Below are 17,395 nucleotides of genomic sequence, written 5' to 3'. Positions count from 1 at the left end.
TGGTAATTATTCTACTGACGGGGGTGACGGAGGTAGCTTTTCTCACACAGAGAGAGGCGGGTACGTGGAGCACACTGCCTGGGGAGGTGGTCGAGGCAGACACATTAGCAACATTAAGAAACTGCTAGATTGGCACACGCATGAACAAAATATGGAAGATTCTGTGGGAGGAAAGAGTTAGATCAAGCTAGGAGCAGATTAAAAGGCCAGCACAACATCGTAGGCCTGTACTGTGCTGTAGTGTTCTATGCTTAATCGTGTTAAAAAGCAGCTAGGCCAGGCCTCTCTGATTAATCACTTCAATACGCTGGTGTATGATTTTAAAAGTCCAGGCCATGATCAATTATAATCAGTCAAACTAACCAGCAAGACCGGGCTCAAATCCATTGACAAAGCTTGAATCCACCAGACTACATATTAGCAAGGGGAATTTTTGATAGATACTTGTTTATACTTTATTATGCTGCTCCGTGTGTACTTGTCCACCTGCTTTTAATGTGTCTAATGATTGGTTCATCCCTGTATCCATAGCAACATCCACAAAGCCCCAGAAATTGAGCATGGCCTCTCCCTCTAATATATTTTTACTCCCACTCTATTGGTAGCATACATTCAGTGACACAAAATAAAAATATTTTGTAAAGACCAAACCCAACATACCATATCTTCCACAAACTCTACGTTAGTCCGATAAACTCTCTCCAAACACAGCCTACTACTTGCCAGCTCGAATGCTCGAATGGCTTAAGAAAACAAACATTATTTAGTCTGAAATCTAAATGAAGATAAAACTGAAGTACATTTGGTTGATCCCAACACCAAAAGAGATAAGCTTATTGATAAGGTTATGGGAACTTGGCTCCTGTTGTAAAAACAGAAGTTACAGGCCTGGGTGTTATCCTTGATTCAGATTTGAATTTAAATTTCACATAACAAAGGTGACCAGAGTGGCATTTCTACACTTACCCAAGAGATTCTGCAGATGCTGAAAATCCAGAGTAACACACGTAAAACGCTGGGGGAGCTCAACAGGTCAGACAACATCTATGGAACAGTCAACATTTCAGATCGAGACATTTCTTCAGGACTGGGAAGGGGAAAGATGCCAAAATAAAAAGGTGGGGAGAGGGAAAGGAGGACCAACTAGAAGGTCAACACGAGGAAATCTGCAGATGCCGGAAATTCCAGCAATGCACACAAAATGCTGGTGGAACTCAGCAGGCCAGGCAGCACCTATAGGAAGAAGTACAGTCGATGAAGGGTCTCGGCCTGAAACACCGACTGTACTTCTCCCTATAGATGCTGCCTGGCCCGCTGTGTTCCACCAGCATTTTGTGTGTGTTACCAACTAGAAGGTGATAGCTGAAACCTGTTAAGTAGGAAAGGTAAAGGGCTGGAGAAGAAGGAATCTGATAAGAGAGGAGAGTGGGCCATAGAAGAAAGGGAAGAAGGAGGGGCACCTGGGGGAGGCAACAGGCAGGTGAAGATAAGAGATGAGAAGCCAGAGAGGGGAATAGAAGAAGAGGGAGGGGGAAGGAAAATTGATTACCAGAAGGAGAAATAAATGTTTGTGTCATCAGGTTGGAAGCTACTGTGTTGTGGTGTGTTAAATTTTATTAAAATCTGAACATTATCTTTGCAATGAAGCTGGACAGTGGCTGTCATTCCAATTACATCTAACCCACACTCACCCAACACAACAGTGCCTGGAGGACCAAGACCCTTGGATAATCGTCCCCAAGTAACAAAGGCACACAAGAATGGACTCAAATCCAGGATTACAAATAAGCTTCTCTGTGGTCTGTGTGGAAGCACTCACCAATCCAGTGGTGTAGGCCACAGCAGTGGCTACTCTGTCAGCTACCATTACTAGATCTCCACTGTCTGATCTCCCCTCCTGATGACACCGATTTTTAAATGGGGCTCAGGTCATGAATACTCATTATTCATCTTTTTCACTATTTAGATTCATGTTTCTAGTCATTTTCATGTCTTGCCACTAAACAACAAATCTCATAACATACATCAATGATAGTAAACCTGATAAAAACACAAAATGCTGGCAGAACTCAGCAGGCCAGACAGCATCTATGGGAGGAGGTCGTGACGACGTTTCGGACCGAAACCCTTCACCAGGAGGATGATAAACGTGACTCTAATTCTGGTCGGTTTGTGTCTCGTCCGGTTGACCATTGTGGGAAAGAGTCCGTACTCTCCAAACTGAACAATTGACGGGAATAGGCAGGACCCTGGACCGGGTTTAAGGTACCCATTGGCACTGTGAGGTCAGACACAAAGAGTACTCGTCGCAATCATTGCCCTCCGGTAGAGTCGCTGAGGCGTGTGGTGAACATGGAACGTGGCACCAGGAGTAAAACATCCCTCAATTCTAACTAAGTTCAGTCGATCACAGAAAGTCAAAACAATCTGCTGGAGGAACTCAACGGGTCAGGCAGCATTCATGGAGAGAAATGGACAGGTGACCCGAAAAGCTGACCGTCGGTTTACCTCCACGGACACAGCCTGACCCTCCGAGTACCTCAGCTTGTTTATTGCTCCAGGTTCTCGAGTCTCAATCAATCACTGGTTTGACTCCTTTGGAACAGCTTCCTCTTCTCCACCATCAGATCTCTGAATGCTCTGTGAATACACGAGCTCTACCCCACTACTCCTTGATTGTTTTTGTAATTTATAGCAGTTTTTACAACTTGCTCCGTACTGCTGCCACAAGACAGGCCCCAAACTTGGCACAGAGGTGTGGAATATTCGGCGCAGTCCCGTAAGAACCCGTTCTTCACACTGGGAGGGACCAAGTTTAGGCTTCAGAAATGCTCAGCTAGATTAAAAAACAGTGAGTGACAAAAGTACATGTTTTACTCCAGTATCAGGTCAACGACCGCCAATATTCACTAGGAACTAATGCCTCGGGAAAGACTACCAGCACCCAGAGTGGTGGGTTCACCCCTCGTTGCCTTCATCCATGGTTAACAATTGTCCCTGAAGTGTCCAGTTACCTCTGACCCATTAGGAATTCCATCAGTCCCTCACGGTGGCACAGCTGGTGGAGCTGCACCCTGCTCCAGGGTCCCGGGTTTGATCCCAGCCTCAGGTGCTGTCTGTGTGGAGTTTGCACGTTCTCACTGTGACGGCAGAGGCTTCTTCCGGCTGCTCAGTTTTCCTCCCACACCACGAAGTTCATAGGTTCATAGGCTGCTCTAATCATCCCTGGCGTGTAGGTGAGGGGTGGAATTCGGGAGGATTTGGAAGGGATTATGAGGAAATTAAACTGGGTCAGGGTTGGATTAGTGTGAACGGGTGTTTAATGAACTGTATGGGCTCAGTAAATAAACTGGGTCAGGGTAGATTAGTGTGAACGGGTGTTTAATGACCTGTATGGACTCAGTAAATAAACTGGGTCAGGGTAGGATTAGTGTGAACGGGTGCTCGATGGTAAACTGGGTCAGGGTTGGATTAGTGTGAACGGGTGTTTAATGACCTGTGTGGACTCAGTAAATAAACTGAGTCAGGGTAGATTAGTGTGAACGGGTGTTTAATGACCTGTATGGGCTCAGTAAATAAACTGGGTCAGGGTAGATTAGTGTGAACGAGTGTTTAATGACCTGTATGGGCTCAGTAAATAAACTGGGTCAGGGTAGATTAGTGTGAACGAGTGTTTAATGACCTGTATGGGCTCAGTAAATAAACTGGGTCAGGGTAGATTAGTGTGAACGAGTGTTTAATGACCTGTATGGGCTCAGTAAATAAACTGGGTCAGGGTAGATTAGTGTGAACAGGTGTTCGATGGTCAGTGAGGACTCTGAAGATCGAAGCACCTATTTCCATGTTGAATCTCTCTGGGATTCCAGGAGTCCCCACCCATCAGTTAGATATTACTGTGAACATTCAATTACTGACTCATCTATCTCCCCTCACCGAACGTACACCGTACCCCACCCCAAACAAGTTCCAATTGCCCATCCTCAGAAGGAAGTCTTAACAGGGTATTAAGAGGTAGGTTTAAAGATTAACAACATCCAAGGACGTGCAGGAGAAAGCCTCCAACGTAGCTGACGAACCCGTATGTCTTTGGACTATGGGAGGAAACCAGAGCACCTGGAGAATACTCATTCAGTCACGGGGAGAATTTCCAGACGGTGGCGGGAATTAAACCTTGATCACTGGCGTTGTAAAGCATTACACTACCATGCCACCCCTCCAGTGTGGTCCATTTTACTTCACTCTCTTTCCGTGATGAACAAAAGGATATGGGGCAGGATATCAGCTCACTGTTCTCCACTCTACACCATCACATGTCAAGATCAGGTTGGAAGGCTTCCTTTCTGAACAGGGCCGGGCAGGAGCTGAGCCTCGAAAGGCAGGCAATTTCACACTTTGAAAGGTAGAAGCTGTTATAAATGTACCACAGCTCTGAAGGGCCGAAGGGTGCGGGGTAGCCCCCTCCTTTGTGAGAATCGCAAGATCACTATTGATTTGGGTCAGGAGACCCAGGAAATGAGAGAGAGATGTGCGGAATGTCTTGTTCCCCCGGCGATATAAAGCTATGGGAAACGGCCATTGTCTCTTGGAGACGGCCTTGTGTATTACAATACTGTGCTACGTGGAAGCCCTCAGGCAAAGTGGGCTGGTTGAGGGAGGGATTGCATCATCCCAACCTGATTGACATCTGAGACCCTGTGAGTCAGGATAAAAGAGGGTCTGGGGAACAGCCCCTCAGACGCACCAGAAGAAACGCTAGCGATCCCGTAATAGCGGAAGCCGGTGGGGGAGGAGGCCACGTGCGTTCGGTTCCATTTGCCCCGGAACCGGTGGCTTTTACCACGGAAAAAAGGCTTTTAGCTACCAACGGGGAAACCAACTCCCCACGACTCTCGAAGAATTGAGATCATAAAAGGAATGGGCAAGTTAAACCTCCGTCTTTCTCTCCAACCAAAAAGGCTGCATCCTACAGGTTGAACAAACTAAAGTGACTTTTATATTTCCATCGGACAATTCATTAGCCCCTAGACAACGATAGTGCTATTTCTTCTTGATTCTTATTATACCCGCGCTTTTAGATTTAGTATTGACGACGTATATTATCTGTATGTTTGCATTGATATTATTTTTGTGTATTTTTATCAATAAATACTGTTAAAAATAGTACCATCAGACTTCAACAGAACTCTCTAGCTTTGCTGGTAAGTGACCCAGTTACAGGGTACGTAACAAAGCATAGAGAACCTACAGCACAATACAGGCCTTTCGGCCCTCAAAGCTGTGCCGAACATGTACTTACTTTCGAAATTACTAGGGTTACACATAGCCCTCTATTTTTCTAAGCTCCATGTACCTATCCAGGAATCTCTAAAAAGACCGTATTGTATCTGCCTCCACCACCACCACCAGCAGCCCATTCCACACACTCACCAGTCTCTGCATAAAAAAACCTTACCCCTGACATCTCCTCTGTACCTGCTTCCAAGCACCTTAAAACTGAACCCTCTCATGCTAGCCATGTCAGTCCTGGGAAAAAGCCTCTGACTATCCACACGATCATTGCCTCTCATCATCTTATACACCTCTGTCAGGTCACCTCTCATCTTCCATCTCTCCAAGGAGAAAAGGCTGAGTTCACTCAACCTATTCTCATAAGGCATGCTCCCCAATCCAGGCAACATCCTTGTAGACCGATGCCTGTTCATTTTGCTTCCTCAGGAGTTAACCAGTCAGCCAGTCAATGGAACTTGCATATCCATTCCCTCTAACAGAGCATCGGAACTTTGGAAATAGGAGGAAAAGTCAGCTATCTGGGCCTATCGAGCACGCTCTGCCATTCAATAAGATCTTGGCTGGTCTGGCCATGGACTCAGCTCTTCCTCCAAGAACCCTTAATTCCCTTAGTATGCAAAAATCTATTGAACTGTGGCTTAATTATATTTAACAAGGTAGCTTCTGCTGCTTCTCTGGGCAGAGGATTCACCACCAATATTCAGATGAGACAAGAAAGTGGCAGACCACTCAGCCCCTCAAGCCTGTGCTGCCATTCAACATGTTGGTGGCTGGTTCAGTACCTTCTGAGTGATTCTTGCTCAGTAACATTTCAATGCTGACTGCAGCCTGCTTAAATGGAGATTTCCTAAAGCCTCAAAAACAGGAGACACTCTTGGAGAATAGACACTTCTTGGAATCATTAGACTCTGCAGCACAGGAGCAGGACATTTGGCCCACTTCACCTGTTCTATCTCTCCAGTGGAATTCCCCATTCCCATTAACACAGAGCGATATACAGCTGAGAAGGGATAGATGAACTATCGGTGTATGATTATATGCAAACTCACATTTACAAGAAAATATTTATGAAAACAGGATTCAAAATATCAACTCACAATGATAAGTATACAAATCAATATTCTGGGTAAATAGGAATCAATAATCCAGATCAGACAATTTACCGTGGCATGCAAAAGTTTGGGCACCCCTGTCAAAACTTCTGTTACTTCTGCTAAGCGAGTAAAAGATGACCTGATTTCCAAAAGGCATGAAGTTAAAGATGACACATTTCTTTAACATGTTAAGCAAGAAAACTTTTTTATTTCCATCTTTTACAGTTTCAAAATAACAAAAAAGGAAAAGAGCCCAAAGCAAAAGTTTGGGCACCCGGCATGGTCAGTACTTAGTAACGCCCCCTTTGGCAAGTATCACAGCTTGTAAATGCTTTCTGTACCAGCTAAGAGTCTTTCAATTCTTGTTTGGGGGATTTTCACCCATTCTTCCTTGCAAAAGTCTTCTAGTTCTGTGAGATTCTTGGGCCGTCTTGTATGCACTGCTCTTTTGAGGTCTATCCACAGATTTTCAATGATGTTTAGGTCGGGGAACTGTGAGGGCCATGGCAAAACCTTCAGCTTGCACCTCTTGAGATATTCCTTTGTGGATTTTGAGGTGTGTTTAGGATCATTATCCTGTTGAAGAAGCCATCCTCTTTTCAGCTTCAGCTTTTTTACAGACAGTGTGATGTTTCTTCTAGAATTTGTTGGTATCTAATTGAATTCATTCTTCCATCTACCAGTGAAATGTTTCCCGTGCCACTGGCTGCAACACAAGCCCAAAGTATGATCGATCCACCCCCGTGCTTAACAGTTGGCGAAGTGTTCTTTTCATGAAATTCTGCACCCTTTTTTCTCCAAACATACCTTTGCGCATTGCAGCCAAAAAGTTCTATTCAAAAGATTCAAAGGAACATCTAAACAAGCCTGATGCGTTTTGGAGACAAGTCCTGTGGACTGATGAAGTTAAAATAGAACTCTTTGCTATTCCCAGTACTCAAGAAGATTCAGAGCACTGTCTGAAATGTAGCAATGTCATCATTATTATGTGCCGTGTCGTATTGGCGTGGGTGATCGTGGTCTTTCCGTGACCATGATTGTTCTTGGCAAATTTTTCTATGGGAGTAGTTTGCCATTGCCGTCTTCTGGGCAGTGCCTTTACAAGATGGGTGACCCCAGCCATTATCAATATCTTCAGAGATTGCCTGCCTGGCACCAGTGCTCACATAACACCAGCTGCTCATACTTCCATCCATCACCTGCTCCCTTGGCTTAACGTGACCCTGATCTGTGGCAGATGGGGTGGGGAGGGGGCGTGCTTCTAAGCAGGTGCTACACCTTGCCTAAGGGTGACCCTGTAGGCTGGCAGAGGGAAGGAACACCTTATACTTCCACTGGCAGAGACATACCTGCTCCTCGCCACCCAGTAAACATAACATGGGCTTTATTAAATTCAAATGCTAGAGTCACAGAACAGCACAGGCCATTCAGCCCATCTAGTCTATACCAGTCTGATTTTCTACCCAGTCCCTACTCCCTGCAGCTGGATCATTGCCTTCCATACCCCTCTCATTTTTCTATATATCCAACCTTTGCTTAAATGTTACAATTGAAACTGCCTCAACCATTGGCAGCAAATTCCACACTCACTCCACTGTCTGAGTGAAGAAGCTCCCCTCAGATTCCCCTGAAATACTTGCAGCCTCGACCTGTGACTTCCAGTTTTAGTCTTACTGAACCTGAGGGGAAAATGCCTGTTTGCCCTATCGACACCCCTTAAAACCTTATACACCTCTATTAAATCTTCCCCTCATTCAATCCTAAAAACCTCTTCTTCATGCTGTATGGTGATGGGCCCAGGATGCCTAGGTGCTGGGACGTTTCATTTTTGCCAGGAGGCTTTGGAAACTGTTTCCCCATTCTCCTATTAACCTGTTGGTAAGAAGGAGCCGAGAGAGTGGGGAGCATTGCTTTCTCCCGGGTTTGACCTTCTCCTCAGACCTTCAGAGGCTGAAGTTCCGGAAGCTGGTCCACATTGGTGGCAGATCTTTACCATGGTTTAGTGGAAGCCCATTCCTGGTTGTTTTAGTAAATGAAACACCACAGCATGAGATTCCATCAGAATCATAATCGGAAGCAGGTTTATTATCTCATGTCGTGAAAATTGCTGCTTTGTGGCAGCGGCACATTGCAATACATAATAACGAGAAAACTCTCAATAATGATAAGAAATATCTATAAAACAAATTAAATAAGCAGTGCAGAAAGAGAGCAAAAAGAAAAATGAAAAAATACTGAAGTAGTGTTCAAGGGTTCATTGTCCATTCAGAACTGTGTTGGTGGACGGGGAGAAGCTGTTCCTGAAATGTTGTGTGTGTGTCTTTAAGCTCCTTTACCTCCTCCCTGATGGTAGCAATCACAAAAGAGCACGACCTGGGTGATGGAAGTCCTTAAAGATTGACGGTGCCTTGTTTGAGGCATCGTCTTTTGAAGGTGTCCTCAATACTGGGGAGCTTGGCGTTGCTCGCGGAGCTGACCAAGTTTACAACTTGCTGCAGCTTGTTTCGATCCTGTGCAGTGGCCCCTCCATACCGGATGGTGAAGCAACCAGTTAGAATGATCTCCCTGGTACATCTGTAGAAATGTTGCAAGAATCTTTGGTGTCATACCAAGTCTCCTCAAACTCCCAATGAAATATGGCCGTTGTCCTGCCTTCCTTGTAATTGCATCAATCTGTTGAGCCCAGTACGGATCCTCAGAGATGTTGACTCCCAGAAACTTGAAACTGCTCAGCCTTTCACTGTTAATCCCTGGAGGAGGATAAGTGTCTGTTTCTTGACTTCCCCTTCCTGAAGAGCACAGTCAATTCCCTGGTCTTACTGTTGCTGTTGTGACACCTCTCCACACATTGATCTGGCTCATTCTTGAACACCTCCTTGTCAGCATCTGAAATTCTGCCGACAATTGTGCCACAGAGTTGTGGGCATAGGGCAGTGGGCGAAGCACGCACCCTTGAGCCGCGCCAGTGCCGATTGTCAGGGAGAGTGAGGTGTTATTTCTGATCCACACTGCCTCTGCTCTCCCAATGAGGAAGTCAAGGACCCAGCTGCAGAGGCCCAGATCTTTGAGCTTGTATGATGGTACTGTAATCAATAAACAGCAGCTGACGTAGGTATTGCTGTTGCCCAGGTGATCCAAGGCCGAGTGGAGAGCCAGTGAGATTGCATCCACTGTAGACCTATTGTGGTAATAGGCAAATTGCAACAGGTCCAGGTCCTTGCTGAGGTGGTGGTTGAGTTTGGCATTGACAAACCTCTCAAAGCACTTCACCACAGTAGATGTGACTGCAACTGGGTGATAGTCATAGCTTCTGGCCATGATAAAACTCTCAAAGTACTGTATCACAGTAGACGTGAGTGCAACAGGTCGACGGTTGTTGATCACTGGTATAGTGGTCGCCCTTTTGAAGCGGGTGGGAACCTCAGTGCAGCAGTGAGAGATTGAAGTTGCCCTTGAACACTCCTGCCAATCAGTTGGCACAGGATCTCAATGCCCTGCCAAGTACACTATCAGAGCCTGACACCTTGTGCCAGAGATCACAGGGGCACCAGAATCTGCAGGATTCATGCAGATGCAGTTTTATTCTCCCTTTCAGACTGTGCATAAAAGGTGTTGAGCTCATCTGGGGGTGAAGCATATTACATCCACACACCATGTAAGACGCAACGGCCTGCAAAGGTTGCCGGAGCTGGCTGGCATGTCTCCATGTGTGTATATTAAAATGCTGTCAGCTCTGCAGCTTGGTAAACACATCCGTGTGATCAGATATTGAAAGGAATGCCATCTGTTTCTTGTGACACCGACTGAATGTCAGGCTCAGGATTTATAATCACACCCTGATGAAAGATCTCGGCCTGAAATGTCAACTGTTTATTTCCCTCCCCAGATACCGCCTGACCTACTGACACCCAGAGCACTTTGTGTGTGTTGCTCAAGATTCTTGGCATTTTGCAGAACCTCTTGTGTCTATGACTCAATGGCCTAGAATCTTTTTATTTTATTTTTGGAGATACAGCACGGTAACAGGGCCTTCTGGCTCACTATGCCCAATTACACCCATGTCAACAATTAACCTTCTAACCCACTAGTCTTTGGAATGTGGGAGCGAACCCACACAGAGAAGGGCAGAAGGTACAAAGTGTTTACACACAGCAATAGAATTGAACCCTGGTAATGTAATACGTGTAGGGTAATGTAATGGGTGACAGATATTATTCATTACAGAATCTGGTCCACATAATTCACAAACACCGTCATTGAGTTGTTGTGCTCACTTTCTCAATGACATCAATGGCAACTGCTTTTGGTTTGTTCATAATGGAAATAAAAGGCTTTTGTTAGCACCTAAAATGACTCTTGCTCGTTTTATTCACAAAATCCTACACTAGTGCTGTAAAAGAGTTAAGCTAATTGAATGATTCTATATACAGAACTGTGCAAAAGTCTTAGGCACATACAAATAGCTAGGGTGCCTAAAAACTTAGCACTGTACTGCTGCCACAAACAAAACAACTTCATGATATATGTGAGTGATGATAAATCTGATTCTGATATGGGTCTCTATATGCAACTTTATAAAGTCTGGTTAGGCCACATCTGGAGTACATCTGGTTGCCTCACTGTATGAAGGCTGTCGAGGCTCTGGAGAGGGGGCTGAAGAGGTTTACCAGGATGCAGCCTGGTTTAGAGGGCGTGTGTTCTCACGAGAGGCTGGATAAACCTGGGTTATTTTCTCTGGGGTGGCGGAGGCTGAGGGGAGACTTGTTAGAGGTTTCTAAGGTTATGAGGGCCATAGATGGAGTCAACAGGGAGCGTCAGTTTCTCGGGGTTGAAATGTCTAATACCAGAGGGCATGCATTGAAGGGGGGCAAGTTCAAAGGGCATGTGAGGAGTAATTTTTTTTTACTCAGAGTGGTGGATGCCTGGAATACACTGTCTGGTATTGTGGTCGAGGCAAATACATTAGAGGCTTTTAAGGAACATTTGTATAGCCACATGGATGTAAGGATTGGAGGGATATGGATATTGTGTATGTCAAAGGGATTCATTTTTGGGTGTTTTTGATTTACTTTTGAGGTGGTTCAGCACAATATTGTGGGCTGAAGAGCCTGCTTCTGTTCTGTGCTGTATGTTCTGTTATGGACTGAGAGTGGGAAAGAGGCAAGGAGAGGGGAATCATGGTTGGGAAAAGGGGGAGACATTCTCTAATGATCAATAAACCAGTTGCTTGGAATCTAATGACCTTGCCTGGTGTCTCAGGGCTGGGTGTGTCTGCACCCATGGCACCCCTCACTCCCACCCCTGGCTCTCCTCCACCCTCACCATTCCCAACATCCTTTGCTCCCGCCAGATTTATAAACTCGCTCTTCGCTCGCCATTCACAAATACAGTACTGTGCAAAAGTCTTAGGCAGCCTAGTTATATACATGCACCTAAATCTTTTGCACATGTACATGTAATTTATATTTAGATTATGAACAGCATTCACAAAAAAATATACGTGTCTGTGATGCTGCAGGAGAGTTTTTCATTGCACCTGTGCATCTCTGTTCAGTGTTCAAGGAGCAGATAGGAAGACAGATTCTGGAAAGGTGTAATAATAACAGGGTTGTTGTGAGATTTTAATTTCCCAAATATCGATTGGCATCTCCCTAGAGTGAGGGGTTTAGATGAGGTGGAGTTTGTTAGGTGTGTTCGGGAAGGCTTCTTGACACAATATGTAGATAAGCCTACAAGAGGAGAGGCTGTACTTGATCTGGTATTGGGAAATGAACCTGGTCAGGTGTCAGATCTCTCAATGGGAGAACATTTTGGAGATAGTGATCATAATTCTATCTCCTTTACCATAGCATTGGAGAAGAATAGGAACAAAGTGCGAAAGCATTTAATGGGAGTAAGGGGAAATATGAAGCTATCAGGCAGGAACTTGGAAGCATAAGTTAGAAACAGAGGTTCTCAGGGAAATGTGCGGAAGAAATGTGGCAAATGTTCAGGGGATTTTTGTGTGGGGTTCTGTGTAAATATGTTCCAATGAGTGAGGGAAAGGATGGTAAGGTACAGGAACTGTGGTGTACAAAGGCTGTTGTAAATCTAGTCAAGAAGAAAAGTAGCTTACAAAAGGTTCAAAAAACTAGGTAAGGATAGAAGATTATAAGGCTAGCAGGAAGGAGCTTAAGAAAGAAATTGGGAGAGCCAGAAGGAGCTATGAGAAGGCCTTGGCAGACATAATTAAACAAAACCCCAAGGCATTCTACAAGTATGTGAAGAGCAAGAGGGTAAGACATGAGAGAATAGGACCAATCAAGTGTGACAGTGGAAAAGTGTGTATGGAACCGAACGAGATAGCAGAGGTACTTAATGAATATGTAGCATGTAGATATTAAGAAAGAGCATGTGCTGGAGCTTTTGGGAAGCATCAAGTTGGATAAGTTGCCAGGACCGGATGAGATGTACCCCAGGCTCCTGTGGGAGGTGAGGGAGGAGATTGCTGAGCCTCTGGCAATGATCTTTACATCATCAATGGGGACGGGAGAGATTCCAGAGGATTGGAGGGTTGCAGATGTTATTCCCTTATTCAAGAAAGGGAGCAGAGACAGCCCAGGAAATTAGAGACCAGTGAGTCTTACTTCAGTGGTTGGTAAGTTAATGGAGAAGATCCAGAGAGGCAGGATTTATGAACATTTGGAGAGACATAATATGATTAGGAATAGTCAATGTGGCTTTGTCAAGGGCAGGTCATGCCTTACAAGCCTGATTGAATTTTTTGAGAATGTGACAAAACACATTGATGAAGGAAGAGCAGTAGATGTAGTGTATATGGATTTCAGCAAGGCATTTGATAAGGTACCCCATACAAGGCTTATTGAGAAAGTAAGGAGGCATGGGATCCAAGGAGGCATTGCTTTGTGGATCCAAAATTGGCTTGCCCACAGAGGGCAAAGAGTGGTGTAGACGGGTCATATTCTGCATGGTCAGTGACCAGCAGTGTTCCTCAGGGATCTGTTTTGGGATCCCTTCTTTTCATGATTTTTATAAGCGACCTGGATGGGGATATTGGAGGGATGAGTTAGTAAATTTGCTGATGGTACGAAGGTTGGAGGTGTTGTGGATAGTGTGGAGGGCTGCCAGAGGTTACAGCGGGACATTGATAGCAAAGCTGGGCTGAGAAGTGGCAGATGGAGTTCAACCCAGGTAAGTGTGAGGTGGTTCATTTTGGTAGGTCAAATATGATGGCAGAATATAGTATTAATGGTAAGACTCTTGGCAGCGTGGAGGATCAGCGGGATCTTGTGGTCCAAGTCTATAGGACACTCAAAGCTGCTGCACAGGTGGACTCTGTGGTTAAGAAGGTATGTGGTGCATTGGCCTTCACCAATCATTGGATTGAGTTTAAGAGCCAAGAGGTAACGTTACAGCTATATAGGACCCTGGTCAGACCCTATGTGGGAGTACTGTGCTCAGTTCTGATTGCCTCACTACAGAAAGGATGTGGAAACCATAGAAAGGGGTGCAGAGGAGATTTACAAGGACGTTGTCTGGATTGGGGAACATGCCTTATGAGAATAGGTTGAGTGAACTCAGCCTTTTCTCCTTGGAGCGAAGGAAGATGAGAGGTAACCTGATAGAGGTGTACATAATGAGAGGCATTGATCGTGTGGATAGTCAGAGGCTTTTTCCCAGGGCTGAGATAGCTAGTATGAGAGGGCACAGTTTTAAGGTGTTTGGAAGTAGGCACAGAGGAGGTGTCAGGGGTAAGTTTTTTTACTCAGAGAGTGGTGAGTGTGTGGAATGGGCTGCCAGCAACGGTGGTGGAGGCAGATATTATAGGGTCTTTTAAGACTCCTGGACAGGTACATGGAGTTTAGAAAAACTATGGGTAACCCTAGGCAATTTCTAAGGCAAGTACATGCTTGGCACAGCATTGTGGGCCAAACAGTCTTAGGCTATGTCCACACTAGACCAGATAAATGCGTAAACAAAGCTTTTACTCTTCATTTTGGCCCTCCGTCCACACTAAAATTGTGATTTCCTCCCCCAAAAACAGAGCTTTTCCAAAACGCCAGATTGGCCAGAGCAGTATGGACGGGGTAACCGGAGAAATCTAAAAACGCTAACATGACGAGCCAGAACAGATGGTAACGGCAGTGTGCCATTTCATTGTTTTCTTGAACGCAACTGAACAATTTCAGAACAGACGGCAATGAGACTGAAGCCAGAGAGTTAGAAATGTACTTACCAAATACTTTGACCCATAACTTACTGAATTATTAAGTATACTCACTTTGCCCTGTTTTCTGTCCTTGCTTGTATGAAGGTGGTTTACCTCTTTATGCAAGTACTTCTCTGACAATAGATGTGTAACAGCCTAATATAACATTGTATGGAAATACAATACTGATGCAGACATGTTTTATACATTTAACAAGGTGCTTTATTAGTGCAACAGAGTTAGTCAGTTTTTCAACGTTCATCATCAGCCGGGTCAAACTGTCCGTGAACTCCCTGTCAGTTGCCCCCTTATGCTCCAGTATTTGTTTTTTTTTTAGTTTTAAGTCCTCCTGCGAGAGAGCCAACAGCTGTCCGTCATTTAAGTTTTTCTAGTCTGTAACTGAACAAACGCACACCAACTCTTTCACGGCAAGATTCGACACCAAACATGTCGCTTGCTTTCAGTAGATGTGTCCTGTGCATGCACAATTGGAGGAGATTCGCCGAAATATCTGTTTTAATGTGGACAGAAGTATTTTCAAAAACGCTTAGTGTGGACGCCTATAATTTTTACACAAAACCGGTGTTTTCAAAATTATCCGGTCTAGTGTGGAAGTAGCCTTATTGTGCTGTAGGTTTTCTACATTTAGAACATAGAACAATACAGCACAGTACAAGCCCTTCGGCCCACAATATTGTGCCAACCCTTAAACCCTGCCTCCCATATAACCCTCCACCTTAAACTCCTCCATATACTTGTCTAGTAGTCTCTTAAACTTCACTAGTGTATCTGCCTCCACCACTGACTCTGGAGGTGCATTCCATGCACCAACCACTTTTGAATAAAAAAATCTTCCTCTAATATCCCCCTTGAACTTTCCACCCCTTACCTTAAAGCCACATCCTCTTGTACTGAGCAGTGGTGCCCTGGGGATGAGGCGCTGGCTGTCTACTCTATCTATTCCTCTTAATATCTTGTACACCTCTATCAAGTCTCCTCTCATCCTCCCTTAATCTCTGATCATAATCCATACTCTCTAAACCTGGTAAAAATGTCCTCTGTACCCTTTCGAATGCTTCCACATCCTTCCTATACTGAGATGACCAGAACTGGACACAGTACCCCAAGTGCGGTCTAACCAGTTTTATCGAGGTGCAGCATTACCCCTGTGACTCTTAAACTCTATCTCTCGACTTATGAAAGCTAACACTCCATAATCTTTCTTAACTACCCTATCTACCTGTGAGGCAACTTTCAGGGATCTGTGGACATGTACCCCCAGATCCCTCTGCTCCTCCACACTACCAAATATCCTGCCATTCACTTTGTACTCTGCCTTGGAGTGTACCACCTCACACTTCACTGGGTTGAACTCCATCTGCCACTTCTGCACCCAATCTCTGAAATCTTCCACAATCCTCAACACTATCTACACCACCACCAACCTTTGTGTCATCTGCAAACTTGCCAACCCACCCTTCTACCCCCACATCCAGGTCGTTAATAAAAATCATTAAAAGTAGAGGTCCCAGAACTGATCCTTGTAGGACACCATTAGTCACAACCCTCCAATCCAAATGTACTCCCTCCACCACGACCCTCTGCTTTCTGCAGGCAAGCCAATTCTGAATCCAAATGACCAAACTTCCCTGGATCCCATGCCTTCTGACTTTCTGAATAAGCTTACTGTGTAGTGTCTTGTCAAATGCCTTACTAAAATCCATGTAGATCACATCCACTGCACTACCCTCATTTATTTGCCTGGTCACCTCTTCAAAGAACTCTATCAGGCTTGTTAGACATGATCTGCCCTTCACAAAGCCATGCTGACGGTCCCTGATCAGACCATGATTCTCTAAATGCCCATAGATTCTATCTCTAAGAATCTTTTCCAACAGCTTCCCCAGCACAGACGTAAGGTTCACTGGTCTATAATTACCTGGACTATCCTTACTACCTTCTTTGAACAAGGGGAAAACATTCACCTCCCTCCAATCCTCAAAAATGTTGGCTGAGTAGAGTAATAAAAACCTCTCACTTAATGTCAATAAGACCAAGGGACTGATTGTAGACTTCAGGAGAGGGAAACCAGAGGCCCATGAGCCAGTAATCACCGGAGGATCAGAGGTGGAGAGGGTCTGTAACTTTAAATTCCTGGGTGTAGCAATCTCATTAGACCTGTCCTGGCCCCATCTTATAAATATAATCACAAAGAAAGCAAAACAGCACCTCGACTTCCTCAGGAGTCTGCAGAGATTCTGCATCCCATCAAAACCCTCAGAGCCCTTCCAACCATTGAGCACATCTACATGAAACATTGCCGTAAAAATGCAGCATCCGTCCTCAAAGATCGTCACCGCCCAGGCCATGCTCTTTACTCGCTGCTGCCATTAGGTAAAAGGTACGGGTGCCTCAGGACTCTCAGCACCAGGTTCAAGAAGTTATTACCCCTCAACCATCAGGCTCCTGAACAAAAGGCTCTTTCCACTCATTTTATTTCTAGTGTTCCCACACCAATGGTTTCACTTTAAAGACTTTTTATACTTGTTACTACACACTCGTTTTTTTATTGCTATTTATTTTATTGCATTTACGGTTTGTTGCTCATTGATCTTTTTTACAGTTACTGTTCTATAAATTTGCTAAGTAGACCTGCAGGTAAAGGAATGCCAATGGTGACATGTATGTACTCTAATAAATTTAACTTTGAACTTTGACTTGGTGATTACGTATACCAAGCCTAGGTGTGAGCTCCCTCTAGAGGAGACCACGACTTTCTTCCAAGAAGCAGTTTCTGCGTGTG

The sequence above is a fragment of the Hypanus sabinus genome, chromosome 21 (genome assembly GCF_030144855.1).
Source record: "Hypanus sabinus isolate sHypSab1 chromosome 21, sHypSab1.hap1, whole genome shotgun sequence".
Lineage (NCBI taxonomy): Eukaryota > Metazoa > Chordata > Chondrichthyes > Myliobatiformes > Dasyatidae > Hypanus > Hypanus sabinus.
Note: the sequence above shows the minus strand (reverse complement) of the source record.